The following is a 14,411-nucleotide window of genomic DNA, read 5'->3' as shown; positions in this document are numbered from 1 at the left end:
GCTGACAGTCCCAGGGTGGGCAGTGAGCTCCTAAGACCCAGCCCTTGTTCCTACTATAGCTGCGCCCAGGATCATACGTAGCTTCTCTGGATATGGTCAGAACTGCTGGGCCGGATTGTGGTGGGCATGGGGAGTCAGCCCGAGCTGAGTATCATAGTCCTGCTTCCTGTAGTCCATCCTGTCCTTGGCCTGTGAAAGGACACGTTGTAGTGGACAAATGTGGCTGGGACAATAGTGCCACATCACCACTGACTGTGTGTTGACATCAGTCCCTGTCTGAAGCTTGTCACAGCTCCCGTCCCCTTGTCACATTTTTATCCCTCTAGCCCCATTGAAAACAAAGCAGCTGGGATTGTGTCTCATGAACCAAAAACGTGTTTCCTTCCTTCTCAGGGCCTTCTCAGGGTCACCTGAGAACACAGCTGGTTTCTGGAGTATTCTTCCCACATGTCCAGGATTTCCTCTGTGCTTCCAGAGAAAGGGAGATGCCTGCCTCTGGGACAGCATACAGAACAGGTTCAGGAAGAGGCAGCCCAGGGACCCTCTTCTTCTATTTTGAGGTGAGGATGCATTATGGAACTCCGTATCCAGGTGGCAGAACCTGAAATAGAACCAAAAGAGAAGATCCTCTTTCTGTCTGGTCTGATGTAGCATTCAGGAACAACGAAGACTTAAAGAATCCACAGAGCTATGTATATAAGGATGTTCATTAGAATGTTCTAGTATTAGCAACCTACTAATAGATCCCCATGTGGAGGGGGCTGATGAAGTCTGTGGCCGTTAAGCAGTGGAGGACCTGTGAGATTCTGGCATTGGAAAGTGCTCAAGGGTAACTGTGTAGGGCAAGGCTTTGATGGTACACATTTGTAATCTAGGAGCATTGGGAGTTCAAAGCCAGCATGGACTACATCACACACACACACACTCTCTCTCTCTCTCTCTCTCTCACACACACACACACACATACACGGGGTTGGGGTGGAGCAGGGGACTAATTGTTTAGGAAATTTAGAAGAAGGCATTGATTGGTACATAAAGAGGGTTGGGAATATTTTTGTGCATGTATGTGTGTGTGTGTATGTGTGTGCATGTGCGTGTGTGTGCTTCTAAAACCATAGATAAAGCCATTTCCATGATCTGGAAATGTCCAGGAGAAACTGCTAACTAGCTGCTTCTAAAGCATAGGAGCAGTGATATTTGTTCAAGCAGGTAGTAAGATGTTCATTCTGTGTTCCACACTCCTTCCTGTACTTCAGTGCCTCTGCAGAACAGTGACCGTGTGCTGCATCTGCACTATCGTAGCGACAATCAATAAAGGCTGGGGAGGCTCGCAGAACAAACACATCAGACCTCAGGGGATTGAATCCAAAAGTGCTGAGGAAGGAGCTCCACACAGTGGGACTTGAGATGCACCAGAATGGTAGAGCTGGTCTCCAGCTCTTGCCTGCAGAAGTGTGCTCTGAGTAGCCAAGAGTGGATACAGGGGCAGGGCCTGGTGGGAAGTCTCCATTCATAAAATTGACTCGGTAACTGAGAGAGTAAAACAGGGTCAAGGCCAGAGTTCAGATCAAAGACCAGGGATTGGAGCGTCTCTCTCAACTGTCTGTTCCTCGAGGCAGCGCTCCTCAAGCTATCATGTTTGAATTTATCATGCCCAGAATAGGACATCTTTACTCTTCATGCCTATAATTCCAGTACTTAGAAAACTGAGGCAGGAGAATGGCTACTAGTTCAAGGCTAACCCGAGCTATGCAGTAAGTGTCAGTCAATCAGTAAATTACAGTCAGGCCTGGTAGTAACACATACTTGTTGTCCAAGAACTTAACTTTCGGCCTAGTTAGAAAGATCATGTGTTTAAGGATAGCCAGGGCCAAATGTGAGTTAAGGATATGAGTTATCAGGGTCCACCTATCAAGACCTTATCCCATCAATAAACAAATGCATACAATAAGAGGACCTCTCGGGCCCCTTCACATTGACAAATAGTAAGGTCATTTGGAGGAAGATCACGTCCAGATAAGTCAGCTTGGGGACCTGAATAAGGCACCCATCACGGTTGAATTGGCTGAAACAGGTACTACTTAGACTTTAAAGCTCAGAAGATCAGCAAATCCTGATGTTGCTAATGAAGGCAGTCCAGAGGAGGAGAGATTTAAACAACATCTGGGCCCAGCATGGTGGTACACCCCTGTAATTCTAGCACTAGGGAGTCAGAGGCAAGAAGACCTCATCTCATAAAACAAACCAAAGTAAGTAAATAAGTAAATGTAGATAAACTAGTTCTGAAGTGGTGGACTGGTTAAGCAGGATTATTTGGCATTTGGTATACTAACTAGCTAGCTAACTAGCTCCATTGTATTGAGACACTAGCCAGGCAGTGGTGGCGCACGCCTTTAATCCCAGCACTTGGGAGGCAGAGGCAGGCGGATTTCTGAGTTCGAGGCCAGCCTGGTCTACAGAGTGAGTTCCAGGACAGCCAGGGCTACACAGAGAAACCCTGTCTCGAAAAACAAAAAACCAAAAACCAAAAAACAACAACAAAAAAACAAACAAACAAACAAACAAACAAAAATCATGTATTGAGACACTAAATTAGCTTGCCTCAGCAAAACTAGAGCTCTAAGTGAGCTGATCTGTCCGAAAGAGAACCTAGAAAGCACTGTTGGTAATTTTTATGGGGAGTAGTAGGCTGTACCTAGAATCTCAGCATTTGAAAGGTGGCAGCAGCCTGGACTACATGGCAACTTTTAGGTCAGCCTAGGCTTATGTAGCAATATCCTGTCTCAAAACAATCCCGGGAAATAGCAAAAGGCCATGGGTTCAATCCACGGCACTGCAAAATGGTTTATAACAATAATTCTAGAATTAAAAGCAGACAGAGGAGCTATAATTTAAGGTGAATAAAAATTAGGAGCCTTAGAAGGTGTTTTTTTGGGGTAACGAAGGGAGTTATAAAAGTGATACTTCAAAGACCAATCAGACAGCAAGGTGACTTGGAGCAAAGGAGAGAGCATTGCATAAAGCAAAGTAGGGGGTCACAAAGGTCCAGTGGAGGACCAGCAGGAGGTAGAAGGTCAGCCAGTGTGACATCTGCAGAGGCAGGAGGACCAAGTGACTGAGAGACAGACTGGAGCAGAGGCTCAGACTGGGGGCTGTCAACTCAGTGGGGTAGCCAAGCACTAGCTCAACATGCGGTAGACCCTGGTTTCATCCTTAGCAGTCACCTCCAAAAACAGAGAGACCCTGAAGGAGATGAGAGGTGCAGGGATCCAAAGGACACTGCCTGAGCCTGGAGTTGGGCAGGGGCATTGAGGTAGGCATTGTTGGAGGTAGGGGTGGGGAGGGAAGAGATGGTGAGCTGAGTTTTCATTTTGAACCCCTCTCCTCAGGATGGCCAAACATTGTAGAGATGTTTTTGTCTTCTAGATTTTCTCCCTCTCTCTCTCTCTCTCTCTCTCTCTCTCTCTCTCTCTCTCTCTGTGTGTGTGTGTGTGTGTGTGTGTGTGTGTGGTGGAGAAACACTGGGCAGGCTGCCACTGAGGGCACAGTTTGCTGCACATGCCAGTGCATGTACATGCGTTTGTGCTCATGTGTGGAGGCTAGAGTTTGACATGAGGTATCTTCCTTGATCACTCCTCACTGTGTTTTTTGAGACAGGGTCTCTCTGAACCTAAGCTTCTTGACTCAGGTGGGCTGGTTGTCTCCAGATCTTGGCCCTTTCTGCGTCCCCAAGGCTGGGATTAAAGGTGCATTGCCACACCTGACTCTTCCATGGTGGCTGGAGAACATAACTTAGGTCCTATGCTTTCATATTAAGCTATCTCCTCAACCCTGCTGTAAGTTTTCCTGGTGCTGTGATGCATAAGATTTGTTTGCATTAGGTATTTGTTCAGCTTTCTTGGTTGGGGGCAAGAGGGTGGCTCTATGACTCTAATCCAGTACCTGGAAGGCAAGCTATGCAGTGCTCCACCATTGAGATAAATGCTTCTTCACTAACTTATTAACCAACCTATCTACCTGCCTGCCTCCCTCTCTCCTGCCCTCCCTCCTTCCCTCCTTCCCTCCCTCTTTTCCTTTCCTGATACTGGGTCTCACTATGTAGCACTGGTCTGGAATCCTCTACATAGACCAGGCAGGCCTTCCTTTACCTCTTTTACTGTCTGGTGGGGACAGCAGTGAGGAGAGCAGAGTCGGTCCCTGTCCTTACAGAAGACATACTGAAGAAGAAACAGCAAAGGGTTCTTGTGCACTTTGGCTCTTGAGGTGGCATTTCTGTCTCCCAGAGCAGTTCTTTTTCCTCACACTGAATTTGGAATGACCATGTTGCAGCTGGTAAGGGCATTTATCAAACACTTTACCATAGATTAATATCTTCAGATGGTTTTTTCGATGAGAGGTGTAGCCCAGGCTGTCTTTAAACTCGGTGTTTTTGCATCAATTTTCCAGCATGGCTGTCATGCCTGGCACTCAATTATATCACCTAATTGGAAAAAAAAAAACCACTTCATAGTATATGATATACTTTATGAAAACATTTTTATGAAACCATCAATATATGATGAATATATGCCAATAAAAAATAACCAGGGTGGGGCGGTGACTCAGAGGTTTACAGCACTGGTTGTTTTATTAAGGACGTGGGTCTGCGTCCAGCAGCCACATGGCAGCTCACAACTGATTGTAACTCCAGTTCCAGGGGACTTCAACACCATCTCTGGGCTCTGAGGGTACTAGGTACATGTTTGGGGCATAGACATACATGCAGGCAAAACATTCATATGCACAAAATTCATGCTCACATGTGCATGCTAGAGAAGTAACCCTTTGGTTACAGCATTTGAGGTGCCATGGGTGAGGACCAGGGATCTCCTCTGCAGAACCTACATCGATACTGGGTGGGCACGGTGGCCTGCCTGTAATTCCAGCTCCTGAAAAGTGAAAACAGGATCCCCCAGAGCAAACTGGCTAGCCAGACAAGCTGTATCAGAGAGCTCTGGGGTCACCTCAGATACCTTCCTCAATAAGATGGATCACTATTAGCAAGAATCCAGATGATCGTCTCAGGCTTACACATACACGTAGCCACACATGCAAACACTCATGCACACATGGATGCACATTACATACTGTATGTCAACTTGGCACAAGCCATAGTCATCTGAGAGAGAGCCTCAACTGAGATAAATGTCTCCATAAGACTGTAGGCTGTAGGCAAGTCTGTAGAAAATTTCTTAATTAGTGATTGATGGGAGAGAGTCTAGTCCAGTGTGGGCAGTACCATCCCTGGGCTGGTGGTTCTAGGTTCTCTAAGGAAGCAGGCTGAGCAAGCCATGAAGAGCAAGCTAGTAAGCAGCACCCCTCCATGACCTCTGCATCGGCTCCTGTCTCCAGGTTCCTGCCCTGCTTGAGTTCCTGCCCTGACTACTTTCAATGTTAAGCTGTTAAATGGAAACGTGAGTGAAGTAAACCCTTTCCTCCCCAAGGTGCTTCTGGTCATGGTGTTGCATCACAGCAGTAGTTACCCTAATTAAGGTATATATACATTAAAAAAAATAAATTAAAAAAATTCTCAATGACCATTCATTCATTCACCCTTGTTTTTCTACACATATTTGTGGAGTGGAACTCACTATGGCTATGAATTGCTTCAGAATCTATCGGAAGAGCCCAACAGTATAAACAAATAGTGATAATACAGGGTAAATGCATGTGCTACCCACCAGGTGTTGTGGGAGCTCCTAAGAGACAAAGCCACTCACCCTCAGTGTGGCTGGCAGGGAAGTCTCCCTGATGACCTAGAATAACAACCCAGTTGTTTTTACAGATATTTAAGGCATAGCATAAATGGTGGGGGGGGGGGGAGTATTTGTTTTGTACAAAAAGAGGGATTCAAGAGATAGCTCAGCGGCTAAGAGTGCTTGTTGCTCTTGCAGAGAACTCTAGTTCCATTCCCGTCCCTCACATGGTGGCTCACAAAAGAAACCTGTGATTCAAAGACTTGGACACTGGAGCCCCTCATACTTCTCGGGAACAGAGGTGGTCAAGACAGGAAAATAAGATTTAGAATTCTGTACCTTGTGAATCAATCAAAATATGAAGAATTACAGATGTAGGAGTGCAAGCCTAGGGCTGGAGAGATGGCTCAGCCGTTAAAAGGCTAGGCTCACAACCAAAAATATAAGGAGTGCGAGCTTAGTGTCCTTTCTACTGTGGGCAGAGGTGGGCAGATTGTTTGAGTCTGCCTCAAAATAAATAAATAAATAAATAAATAAATAAATAAATAAATAAAGAAAGAAAGAAAGAAAGTTAAATGAAAGCAAAAATGTGAAGGCCCGAGAAATTTTCCACCTGCATTTCTTTGTAGGAGCCTACTGGAAGATTTAGCCCAAGGAAACCTTCAAGGAAATTAGGAAATAATTGGATACCAAGGGACTCACAGCAAGAACCAGGCAGGACCTAGCAGAAACCAGCATGGTAAGGGGTCTGGTTGGGACTTCACTGGGGTGTCTTCTCTCAGTTCTTAGGATGCTGAGGATCAGACCAGGGCCTTGACATACAAGGCAGGTTCTATTGAGCTATATTCCCACCTGGCAAGTCAGAATTATTTCTTACAAAAATAATATATTGGTGTTCTAAACTAGAATTTTTTTCCTCAATATTGAATTCATGAGCCTTTTGCATTCTCTCTCTCTCTCTCTCTCTCTCTCTCTCTCGTTTATTTTTCTGAGGTAAGACGGGTTTTCTGTGTAGTTTTAGCTGTCTTGGAACTCACTGTGTAGACCAGGATAGGCTTGAACTCACAGAGATCATGCCTCAGTTTCCATCATGCTGGGATTAAAGGTATGAGCCACCACCACCTGGCTAATTTATGTTTTTAATTTCTTTTGCCTGGAGGTGGTGGTGCACCTGTTTGATCCCAGCACTATAGAGACACAGGCAGGCAGATCTCCGAGTTCAAGGCCAGCCTGGTCTACAGAGGGAATTCCAGGACAGCTAGGACCACACAGAGAAACCCTGTCTTGGGAAAAAAAAAAAAAACCCAGAAACTATAGTTTTAATTTTTTTTTTATGTATTATTATTTTGAAAAACATTTTATTGCTTTTTTTTTTTTTTTTTAATTCTGGAAATCAGTGTTACTTGGAAAAACTGAAACATATGTAGACTCTCAGTTTATGGTGAGGTTTCCATCCCATAAACCTATTGGATAGTGAAAGCACATTAATACACCTCATTGAACATCGAAGCAGCACCATCTTCCTGGCTTGCCGGCAGCTTCCCAGTATCACGAGAGGATCTGTCTGCATATTGATAGATAGCCCAGGGAAGATTTAAATCGGAAAAGAGGGAATATGTTGTCTGCTTTGTTTGGTAGAAATATTATATTGCTTCAGACCATCTTGCAGTTTAGAGTAACAGTAGAACTATCATAAGCCAAGCCATCTGTGTTCTTGAGCAGGTTTGTGTAGTTTGGCAGGGCCCTGGGAGATGCCGAGTCAGGAGGTTAAAGGAAATTTACTGGACTTGGGGTAGCTCGTGCCTGAAATCTCAGTATTTAAGAAGCAGAGGCAGGAAGATTATTCAGATCTCAAGATCAGTCTGGGCATAGTAGCAAATAAATCAAATAAGCAAACCAGGAATATGCTGGCCCTGCCGCTGTGTCTGAATCCCAGCACTGGAGAAGCAGAGGCAGGACCCACCCGCCAGCTACAGAGTGAGTGAGTGTCAGAGCTTCATTGGTAAGACTCTGTTTATAAAACAAAACAGAAAGAAAGGAAGAAAGCCCAAATAAAAGCAAAGGCTTTATTGGGATTCTGAGGCTGTGCCCAATTACAGTGGGATGTGGGAGCCCGGGAGCAGTGTACTGGAGAATGAGGTGGAGCCTGGCCTGCTGGTATACCAGTATACCAGTAATAGACAGGCAGATCTCTGATACCAGTGGTCTGATAGTGATCCAGGACATCCAGGGCTATGTAGAGACACCCTGTCAATAATAACAATAATAATAATAATAATAATAATAATAATAATAATAATAATAACAACAATAATAATAACAATGATTGATGATGATGTTGTTGGTTGATGATGATGATAGGGTAGCAGCAAGGTAGAGAGATGAGAAAACCTCTCTACCTATAAGAGTTCAGCAACACTTCCTTGTCCCCCACTCCCCCACAGCGAAGGTGATCCCAGAGAGCATTTATACTAGAAAGGCCTCCTTCAAGGTGCCTTTGTCCAGGCACTCTGCACTCTGATCACCAGGAAGGATGGCAATCAGTAAAGCTGTACACCAGGGCTGAGAAAAGGAGCACTCTTCATCCCTCCATCTCCCCCACCCAACCCCACCTCCTATATTTACATGTGCCTCTGTCTCTCTGCCTCCATGTATGTGTGTGTGCATGCTCAATGGCTTTAGACACTATTTAAGAGTTATATTTCAGTAGATCTTCCAAGGAAGCCTGAGCAGGGACTCAGGTTCCCTAAATCTGAAGCCAAAGGGAACCATTCAGCTATGATCTTGGCCAACAGGAACTTTCTTCCTGTATTTCACACAAAACTATTTAAAATGTCTGTACACAAGCCAGGCTGTGGTGTGATGATGTTTACTGGTTTTGCTGGCCATAAAAAAATGGGCGTTCTCTCCAATTCCCCACCAGCCAGGAGCAAACTCTTCTAGTCCTTCCCCCAAAGCAGAGTTTTAAATAGTGGTGCTCTAGAGTTGGCTGGTGACCTGGAAAGTTGCTTTTGTTTTGTTATGCTGTGAATGGCCCATCGGTTTAAACCTTCCATCCTCAGAAACTTTCTCCAAACTAAATTGAAAAGGAGGTAACAGGGTTTTCTGTTTGTTTGTTTGTTCATTTGCTTTTAAGAAAGAAAGAGAGGAAGAGGATGGGAGAAAGAAGAGAAAAGAGAGCAAAGCAATTACTATTTGATGGATTTGGGGTGAGAGGATTCAAAGCTGGTCAGGCCTCTGTGGGAGCAAGGAAGGGATTTTATCTGTCTATGTTAGTCTGTACCAGCTAGCCGTTAGCATATACGCTACCATGTAGTAGGAATAAACTTTGTAGCCCTGGCTGTCTACTACATAGACGAGACTGGCCTCAAACTCAGAGATCCATCTGCCTCTGTCTCTAGGTACTGGATTAAAGGTGTGCACCAACATCAAGCCCTCTGTGGTGTGTGTGTGTGTGTGTGTGTGTGTGTGTGTGTGTCTGTAGTATTAGCAAGCCTCCTGGAGGCTGGCAAGTGCTCTAACAATGAACTCTACTCCCAGGCCAAAGGTGATAATTTTTGAATAACTAATAGCCCAGTCACTATTGGATTTGAGGAAGCACAAACCCCTGGATGACCAAGTCAGTGTGTGAGCCCTGATGAGCTGGTTAGCTCAGTTCACTTTCCTTCCTCAGCTAAGACTGAGGTTAATAACTGCCTGGGGTCTTGTACTAGCAGTTCTGAAGCTGGCAATTACCGAATCCTGTGTGTGCCAGGTACATGGCTGAGGACTTGGCTTTATTTGTGCATTTAATTCTCACCAGAAGCAGGAAGGAAGGCTCGGAGATGGTGGGAGAACTAGCCTTCGAAAGCACTGAGTTTTCTGTCTCCTTGGCTTCTGCTTGGAAGCAGGGTATTTGCTGTTTCTAAATCAAAGAGATAAGAAAACATAAACGGGAGAAATCATAGAGTTGCCTGACAGTCCTCTTAGAACCCAACATGGCAGCTTTTGCTGTTGGCCCAGATCATGCACTTGCTCCGTATTGAAGGGGACTGTTCTCCATGTGATGTTATAAGCAGTTCCCACCCAACACCCCACCAATATTTCTTTCTTTCTGTCTCTCTCTCTCTCTAGACTTAGGTTTTGACCATCTGGGCCATTTTTTTTTTCCTCTCCCATGAACATTGCCATCTTTCATCTGTTGGAGCCTACAGCTCTTAAATCTGCCTTCTGGAATCCAGAATTCTTCTTGGGACATGAAGGTTAGCCTATGGTAAGATATTGTCTATAGGAACGATGACCTGTGGCAGACATGGTTGGTTGGTGGAGCCATTATGCTGAGCTAGAGATTTTGAGAAATGGTCTCAAAGGGTCAACTCCACATGATTGTTCCAGGGCCCAGCCTTAGTTTTGATACTTCCCCTTTTAAGATTTATTTCATCATAGTTGAAAGGCATGGAGAGATGCCTTAGTGGTTAAAAGGACTGGCAGCTTTCCCACAGGACCTGGGTTCAATTCCCAGCCCATATGGCACAGTAGTCTCTCTGTAACTTCAGATCACCAGATCTGATGCCCTCTTCTGGTTTCCAAAAGCACCAGATGTTGAGCAGGCAAAACTCTTACACATAAAATTAAAATTTTAAAAAGATTTTTAAGATTTATTTCATCACAGTAGAGTGCTTGTTTAGCACACAGAAAGCGCTGGGTTTGATCCCCAGTGTTTTTTTGAATACTATTCCTTGCGAGTGTAATTTGCATCCAGATTTGAGAATAAGTAGATTTTGTTCACATTTTCTAGCTAGGGCACTGAGGCCTGGAGAGGTCCTGAGGATGTCTTAGAGGTAGGGATAGAAGTGGCACTGTTTCCACATGCACCCATGTGTGGTGGTGCACCTTAATCTCAGCACTCTGTAGAGGCAGGAGGACTCTTACACAGGTGTTCAAACAGCTACGTGAGATGAGTTTCAAACAAAACTAAACAAGAACAAGCATTTAAAAAAATTACTGTGTATTTATTTATGTGTGTGCCTGCATGCATACTGTGTGCCTTGTGTGGAGGTCAAAGGACAACATTCAGAAGGCCATTCATTCTCTCCTCTTGCCTGGGTGAGGCAGGGTCTCCTGCTTCTGCTGCTCTGCCTACTCCAGGTCTGCAGGCCTTCCAGCTTCTCAGGCCTCGGCCTCCTGGTTCCCGTTGCCCTAAAGGAGTGCTGGGTTTACAGAGGAACACCACCACATCCAGTTTGTTATGGGTTCCTGGAATGGAACTCAGGTAATCAAGCTGGCAAGCAAGCCCTTTTGTCAAAAAAACATCATTCCGGCCAAGCATTGTCCTTAAATAACTACTATACAACTATTACTATAGTTTAAATAATACGGATATTAAAGCAGAATAAATATATGCAGTGGTCCGGGCGTGGCACTCTGTGTTTGAAGCCAACCCTGCTTGGAGTTTGTTCTTCCAGGAGATTGTGATGTTCAAGGTTTATGCTCTCCTGCCGTGTGCACCGCAGTGTTTCCTAAACACTGGAAGAAGAGCCTGTTCCATACTTGTACATCTTGGGTTTCGTTCCTCTCCTCCCATAGGTAGCTCAGGCTGGTTGCAAACTTGTGATCCTCCTGTCTCAGCCTTCCTAGGTTCCTTCTGGTTAGTAGGACTCTTTCAGGATATTTTTGGTTTTAGACAGGATCTCGCATCTTAAATCTGGTTTGTCTGGAGCTCACCTAAGTGACCAGGCTGGACCCAGACTTCAAAGTGCTGGGATGAAAAGTGTACAGCACCACCCCAGCCTCTCCTCAGCTTTTACCATCATCACCCTATTCTACCGTAAATTCAGATGGCTTCCTTTTCTTCCAATCTCTGCCTTAATGGGATATTTCCTTCCCTAGGGAACTTCCCGTAGCTCACGCTTACACCACACCCTCCTGTGGATCCTGCCTCAGGCAACTGAACAAATGGGAAGGTGGTGACCGGGTGACCAGGGCTTCAGTGGCCTGGGGGAATGTGAAGGGCCAGGAAGTGTTCTATTGTAGGAGTGTCCAGGCAGTTTCTTTTCTGTGTTCTGCCAAATGGTTTCTCTGACTCAGGCAGAACCTCAGGGTCTGTGGGAATCATCTCTGAAGAACCCAGAGAATCAGCAGGGGACAAAAAAGACTGTTAGCTTAGGGCTATACTCTGTCACTTTGGACTACCACTCTGGACATCCAGGCCACAGACCCTGGACTCCATTATGTAGGAAGGGCCAAGACTCAACCCTGATAGGTTATTTCTCTGCTAGTGAAATAAACCAATTCCAGACAGGTTAGATTATATTAAAGGAAGGTTTATTGGGAAGCTATTTACTGGCCCCAAGGTCTAAGGCCAGGGAAGTCATCATGGGAATAGGGGGTTAAAGAGGAAGAGAAAAAGAGAAAGGGCCGGCTTGTAGAGAGAGAAGGGGAAAGAGACAGAGAGATGGAGACGGAGGGAGGGAGAGAGGAAGGAAGGAAGGGAGAGAAGGAGGGAGAGAGTGTGTGTGGAGGATAGTTCAGGGTTGGGGTCAGAGTAGGCCAAGTAGAGACTAAGGGATCCTGGGAGAACCTAGAGGCCAGATCTGCTTTGATATGTAAAATATGTACCTCAGTCCTTTGAGCCCACCCTTCATCTGAAACCCTCCTCTTCTAGGTCTTACTGGCTACCTGTCCCTGACCAAGTTCTACTTTCTCCTTGTACCTGTTTCCTTATCTGAAAAGTAGGAATAATCGTTTTACGTATCTTTTGGGGCAAATTTTCTTGTAAGTTAAATTAGATGAACTGTATATGGCCTGGCTGCCTTGAAACCCAAACATCAGATTTTCTAGGTCCCTGGTTCTGAGCTCGCCACCCACCCCCCTCTGCCTCCCTAGCCCTTTTTGAGATATAGTGTCTTTGCATAGCCCTAGTAAAGCAGGAATTTGCTATGTAGGGCAAACTAGCCTTGAACTCTGAGATCCACCTGCCTCTGCCTCCTGGGTGCTGGATTGAAGACATATGACATCACTGTTCTGGATCTTGCCTAGTCACATGCCCCGAGCCTTCCGGTAGTGCCTAGGCTTCCTTACCAGGAACTCTGATTCCTTAAATCTCAGGTGGGTTAGTGGTTTTGTTTTTTGAGATACTGTTGAACTAACTTGCGGTCACAAGTCTATACCCTCAAGAAGTTAAGTTAGGCTAGTTGTCCTTTAAACTGTCAAATTAATTAAAAAAAAAAAAAGACTTATTCATTGTGGCCACATTGTGGAAGAGGCAAAAGGATCCAGTGACCCCCATGTTCACATCCCAAGAATCACATCAGTGCTGTTGAAGCAAGTTCTCTTAAGTCCTGGGTACAGCCTCAGTCAAGGAGACCAAGGTTTTGGGCATTATTCTTTTGAGAGTTTAATTTGCATCCAGAGAGGATACCAAGAGGCCCAGGAGCCCCTGGGAATGTCCTTCAGGTGGTGATGGGCTGACAAACTGTCTCTGCTTCTGGCTCTTTCCTGCTGGTACTGTTTGGAACCTTCAACACAGTCCTTTAGGGCTAGGGCCTGAGTCTTCGGTGAGCTGTCCACCCCTCGGAGTTCTTACACAGAACAGCTGTTTTGATCTTAGTCTATAGGTGTAAAAGTCTACCCACCCACCCATCATCCATCCTTAAAAGCCATAAAGATGTAGGCATTCTGGGGTCAAGGACCCTGTCAGAAACATTACTGTGGTACAGTGGAGCAGAGTGATGACCAGCACTTTAGTAAAAAAAAAAATAATAATAATAATAATCATTAAGTGACTGAATGAACGAAATCCCAGGAGGGCAGTTGAGTGTTTTGTGTTTTTGTATATTTTCCCCCTAGTCCTAAGCATCTGATTCTCATTACTTCTTCAGCTCGGTTAGTTTCTCTGTCTTGGCGTTTTATAAACCTTGTGTGTGCACATCAACATTTTAAACATAAATCTACAGGTTGGGGGCTGGAAATTTTGAGTAAAGGGGATTGGTAGAAGGGTATAAAAGAAGTACGCAGAGGTTCAGACCTGTCAGGCACAGCTGTCCGATTGGGGAGGGGCGACCCCGGACGCTCCTCTGTGGAAGATGTCCCCGGATGCAACAACCATTAGTGGGGTTGGCCACTGCCCCCCCAGCCCCCTGCCTCGGACCTTGGAGGGGGGTCACGCTCCAAAAAGAGGTACAATCCAGGTCGTGGTCAGGAGCTCCAGGAGCAAGCGCTTGGCCATTCTTGTTCTGAGGCAGCGCCTAGGGGAGGCTGGATGTAGAGATTTGGGGTGAACTGGGGGAACCCACGGGGAAGGGCTGGAGAGGGAGGGGCCTGTGCCTGTCTCTTTAAGAGCCGAGTGCTGCCCCCGCCTTGCAGGCGCCCGGAGTCTCACAAAAGAACAGGATGTAGTTGATTTGTCACCAAACCACAGAGAGGAAATGATTGTAAATTTCCTTTAAACATCCCCACCGCGCTCCGGCCGCCCCCGCTTCCGCCTCCGCCGCCCCCGCCGGGCCCAGCACAGCGGGGCCTCTGCGCTCCTGCGGCCGCTTCGACTCTCTGTCCGGGGCTCCGGGCTCAGGCTCCGGCGAGCCCAGGAGGGAGCAACCCTGTTGTGCTTGTGGGAGCATCCCAGCCCTGGGTCCAGCTGCTTGTTGAGAAGCATTTTTCCCCCTCACCGCAGCAGCTGCAGCCAAGGATGGTCTGCAG

General features: G+C 46.0%; 1 long non-coding RNA gene across 1 annotated transcript; it reads right to left on the bottom strand.

Annotated features, from left to right (window-relative positions):
- Positions 1-7,787: 7,787 nt before the first annotated feature.
- On the bottom strand, positions 7,788-13,953 carry LOC143434407 (uncharacterized). Its single transcript, XR_013103879.1, has 3 exons — positions 13,741-13,953; positions 9,535-9,639; positions 7,788-7,982 (listed from the first exon to the last, which is right to left on the bottom strand). It is a non-coding gene; the product is annotated as an uncharacterized LOC143434407 (long non-coding RNA).
- Positions 13,954-14,411: the final 458 nt, after the last annotated feature.

This window comes from Arvicanthis niloticus, chromosome 14, assembly GCF_011762505.2.
Source record: "Arvicanthis niloticus isolate mArvNil1 chromosome 14, mArvNil1.pat.X, whole genome shotgun sequence".
NCBI classification, from domain to species: domain Eukaryota; kingdom Metazoa; phylum Chordata; class Mammalia; order Rodentia; family Muridae; genus Arvicanthis; species Arvicanthis niloticus.
This window is presented reverse-complemented; position numbering and strand designations above follow the sequence as displayed.